This window comes from Bufo gargarizans, chromosome 6 (genome assembly GCF_014858855.1).
Source record: "Bufo gargarizans isolate SCDJY-AF-19 chromosome 6, ASM1485885v1, whole genome shotgun sequence".
NCBI classification, from domain to species: domain Eukaryota; kingdom Metazoa; phylum Chordata; class Amphibia; order Anura; family Bufonidae; genus Bufo; species Bufo gargarizans.
The window spans coordinates 247,864,152-247,869,638 of NC_058085.1; positions in this window are offsets into that span (position 1 = coordinate 247,864,152).

Here is a 5,487-nt window from a genome sequence, read left to right on the forward strand (position 1 = left end):
TATACTGTGTCCTCTTCAGACTGCTCCGTTCAGGGGTGTTCAGCCTTTGTAGTGAATGAGTCCGCATCCGAGCTGCCAAAACATATCCGATGACAGTATACAGGCTCTTAGAAGATAGTAGCTGGGTAGAAGCGTAAAGTAACACAACTCTGGGGTGTTACAGCCCCCCTTTGAATTAAGCCGCCCTCGGCTTATGCTTAGGAGAAGAGGAATGAGCTCTGGGGTACCCAAATAAATACAAAGTGCTGCATGAAATACACATAAAGACAAACCTAAAACGGCTACCTTAAGGTCCCTGCCCGCATGAGTAGGGTGTCCTAATTAACAGTTTCCCTCTCTGTATACCCAGTAAACCAAAGGTCTGCACTAAGCAATCACTTCTGACTGAATTGTAAATATTATTAAGGCCATTAATGCCAAAGAAAGCATGGGGGTGTCTTTACTCTGTAATCCCACCATTATATAATGAAATGCCCGCAAATAGAAGGGTGGCTTTATCCTGTATTCCCTTACCGGCACCAAAGTCAAAATATAAGGCTTATTGCACGTTTACTATGGTGACTATAGGTAGCACTATGGTGACTATAGGTATGCGCACCAACGCCATACAGGATCGGACTACCTTTAACAAAGATACCCCTCTGCAGCAGCTCCCTGGAATCCAGCTTTATGGGGTAAGACTGTTCCTTTCTCCTTCCCCCTTTTTCAAGGCGACTGCTCCTTTAGGATACAAGCGGACTCGCATCAGAACAAGTTTTAATTGATTTTATTTCATAGTGCACACCCATATAAGACCTATATGCAGACTGATCACCTGCATAAGTAGGTCTCCTTCCTTTTAATGTACGTTATTTTAGGATTTCTCCAGCTATATAAGGACATATACATTGATATTCACCTTAATCTGTGATTATTATATCACCACGATTGATATCTTGAGTGGGATTATATTACTTTATTGATATACTGAATGGTGCAATTTTATATAATAAGCAATAAAGAACAGGTTATATACCATATATGCAACCAGACTTCTCATACATACCCAGCCACCTGAGTTCCCTCCATCTCGTGAATTCTTATATTATATCCAATATTTTGGCAACTGGAACTGCCATATTGGAGAGAGCACCAACCTGTGTTTTGTTGTCAGTAGAGCCTCTGTAATTTTCCTTTTATAGGTAGCAAAATGTCTCTAAGGTGGAGGGTTGTGCTTTTTCATAAGTACACAGTATTATCTAATGATATAGCCAAAATGAATGCGCATTGCCTTTAAGAGGAAATCAGCTTGAACCAAAGTTCTGTTATGTGGCTGAAAAGACCAAGATGAGTTCATGGCAAGTTCAGTTTTTATATGAGTCGAAGTGAATATGAATGGACATTGTATTTTAAAAGTTATTGCTAAAAGATATGGGTTTATCTAAGGGGAGTATACTAGCTTCTCCAGACATGTCTGTCTGAAGGGAACAATGTTTATTTCATGGCTAAACCATGACAAGATAAGAATTGATATCCTTAAGACACATCTGGTGTGTGGTGTCTATTCATATAGTCATAAGTATTATGTATATTCATGTGTGCATTTATTTAGCTTTTTAGTATGAACATAGCAATAATTCATGTATAATATGCAATATTGATATATAGTATAACCAAGTATTTAAGGTATACTTTATGCCGTGTGTATCTTACTGAGTGGATATAGTCTTAGGCTACTTTCACACTTGCGTTCGGTGCGGATCTGTCTGGTATGCACAGACGGATCCGCATCTATAATACAAACGATGGTATCCGTTCAGAACGGATCCGTCTGCATAGCAGCTTTTTCAGATCTGAGTTTTCAAGATCGTGAAAACTGAGATCCTACAGTATATTCTAACACGGAGGCGTTCCCATGGTGATGGGGACGCTTCAAGTTAGAATATACTAAGAACTGTGTACATAACTGCTGCCTGGCACCACCCGATCTCTTACAGGGGGCTGTGATCCGCACAATTAACCCCTCCCTCCCCAGTATTAAAAGCATTGGTGGGCAGTGCACTCCCTCCCCAGTATTGGCATTGGGGGCCACCACCGCTAATACGAGGGAGGGGGGGCGGCCGCACTGGCCACCAATGCTAATACTGGGCAGGGAGGGATGGGGGGCTGCCGCACTGGCCACCAATGCTAATACTGGGGAGGGAGCACACTGGCCACCAATGCTAATACTGGGGAGGGAGCGCACTGGCCACCAATGCTAATACTGGGGAGGGAGAGGGGCAGGGCGCACTGGCCACCAATGCTAATACTGGGGAAGGAGGGGAGGGGCGCACTGGCCACCAATGCTAATACTGGGGAAGGAGGGGAGGGCGCACTAGCCACCAATGCTAATACTGGGGGGGGGAGGGGCAGGGCGCACTGGCCACCAATGCTAATACTGGGGAGGGGCGCACTGGCCACCAATGCTAATACTGGGGAGGAGGGGCCGCACTGGCCACTAATGCTAATACTGGGGAGGGAGGTGAGGGGCGCACTGGCCACCAATGCTAATACTGGGGAGGGAGGTGAGGGGCGCACTGGCCACCAATGCTAATACTGGGGGGGGAGGGGCAGGGCGCACTGGCCACCAATGCTAATACTGGGGAGGGGCGCACTGGCCACCAATGCTAATACTGGGGAGGAGGGGCCGCACTGGCCACTAATGCTAATACTGGGGAGGGAGGTGAGGGGCGCACTGGCCACCAATGCTAATACTGGGGAGGGAGGTGAGGGGCGCACTGGCCACCAATTCTAATATGAGGAAGAGGAGGGGCGCACTGGCCACCAATTCTAATATGAGGGAGAGGAGGGGCGCACTGGCCACCAATGCTAATACTGGGGAGGGGCGCACTGGCCACCAATGGTAATACTGGGGAGGGAGGGAGGGAGGTGGGGGCCGCACTGGCCACCAATGCTAATACTGGGGAGGGAGCGCACTGGCCACCAATGCTAATACTAGGGAGGGAGGGGGGTCTGGCCCCTGCTGCCTGGCGGCACCCAATCAGGGGGCTGAGATCCGCACAATTAACTCCTCAGCCCCCTGTAAGAGATCGGGTGGTGCCAGGCAGCAGGGGGCAGTTATATACACAGTTTTTAGTATAGTCTAACTTGAAACGTCCCCATCACTATGGGAACGCCTTTGTGTTAGAATATACTGTCGGATCTGAGTTTTCACGATCTAACTCAAACCCGATGGTATATTCTAACATAGAGGCGTTCCCATGTTGATGGGGACGCTTCAAGTTAAAATATACCATCGGATTGGAGAAAACTCCGATCCGATGATATATTAATAGGGACTCCTGACTTTACATTGAAAGTCAATGGGGGACGGATCTGTTTGCAATTGCACCATATTGTGTCAACGTCAAACGGATCCGTCCCCAATGACTTGCGTTGTAAGTCAGGACGGATCCATTTGGCTCCGCATGGCCAGACGGACACCAAAACGCTGCAAGCAGCGTTTGGGTGTCCGTCTCCTGAGCGGAATGGAGGTGGAACGGAGCCAAACTGATGCATTCTGAATGGATCTGCATCCATTCAGAATGCATTGGGGATGTATGGATCCGTTCGGGGCCGCTTGTGAGAGCCTTGAAACGGATCTCACAAGCGGAACCCCAAACGCAAGTGTGAAAGTAGCCTTAGAAGGTATAGAAAACACGGAGGTTTTCTGCTAATAGAAGTTTCTCAGAAGAGATCATGTTATTCCAGGTGTCGTTACTCAATAGTTTGGACAGTTAGATATACAAACCCACAGTGCGAGTGTAAGGCCCATTGTATTTCTTATCTGACCACAAATAAGATGGTATGGTAACCATCAAATTGGTTCCAGTAAGTCTGGGAATGATTACTTCAGAGTGTCAAAGAGGTATCTCTCCTCTTTTGATTTACATTGAGAGAGGTTAAAAGAGGCCTAATAAAATAAAGCCACATTTTCTAAATTTTCACTTAAAAATATGGACAATATTATATTATTTTACCATTTGTTTTATACCATGCCAAGGGTTAATATGACATCATTATGTTATTAGCATACGAATACACCCACCTTACCTGATTGGAAATCCCTAATCCAGAAGGGGATGATTCTTAGATAAGGTGGGGGATAATTACTCATGTGCAGTGCATCAGGACTCGCAAACCAAAAAGAAACTCGCTAAGGAAATTGATCACAGAAAAAAAAGGATATACCAAAAGAAACTTAGATTATTTTTTGACTACTAGGAAAGTTCTTGCGAACTGGTCCCATCTGAGACTCTGTCTACCTCTGACCCGGTAACATATACTGTGCTTAATAGCCAAAAGTCCCCATAGTGTGGGAATATATAGTGTTAGGCGCCTCCATAATGTTGATTATTCGCTTAGCAAATATGCATATTGCTAATGGAAGATCTGACATTATTTGAAAAGAGGACTAAACCTTGGGAAGTTATAGTCTGTAGTCTGATTGCCGAGCTGGACATTTTATCATATATATTTTTGATTGGTCATAGGGAAACAGAGTCAAGGGATAACACTTATTTCTCGTCCATATTCATTGGGGGACACAGGAACTGTGGGTAAAGCTTTGTCCTCTAGACCAGTGTTTCCCAACTAGTGTGCCTCCAGCTGTTGCAAAACTACAACTCCCAGCATGCCCACACAGCCAAAGACTGTCCAGGCATGCTGGGAGTTGTAGTTTTGCAACAGCTGGAGGCACACTGGTTGGGAAACACTGCTCTAGACCCTAGTAAAAGCTGTTAGATCCTCCCCTGGCAACTATACCCCCTCCAGCCTAGAGAGAGAGCTTCAGTTTTTTCTAGTGTCAATAAGAGGCAAGACCTCCCTGAAGCTCCAGAAGATTTTCTATATTTTTTTCTTTTTTCTTTTTCAGGTGGGAGACAGTGGACGCCTCGCCTCCCTGTTCTCCCGGGGGAGCACGCCAGCGTTTGTCCGCCACGCTGCCTCCTCCCACATGAGAAGACAAGGGGACCAGGGCAGCCTTGCTCCCCTGCATCCCGCCAGCTAAGGGTCACCCATCCAAGTCCCTCTTCCAGCTTCCTGCCACTACGGTGCCAGTAGCTGAAGGGGTGACCCTGCTGGACCAGAGGAAGGGTGAAGACAGCTGGACAGATAAGTAATTTCTCCCAATCCACCCTATCTATAGTGGGTCGCTTGATTGAGAATCTGCCTCCCTTCCCCCCAGGTCACTTCCCTTCGGTGATTCTGTCAGTGCACAGCATTCGCAAAAGCGTTCCAGAGTAGACCACGTTTCTTCCTCTGATGCATCTCCTTCACCCCATGTACGGTCTTCCTCTGGGGACGTGCTGTCCGAAGGAAAGGTTGAGAATTCAGATTTTAATATGGATACAGAGCAGCCTTCTAAGTTGGCCTCCACCGTGGACAGCCTCATTGCTGCTATCCGCGACACAATCCGGGTGCAGACTGATCCTTCCACCACTGACCAACAGGGGGTGTCCTTCCGTCCAA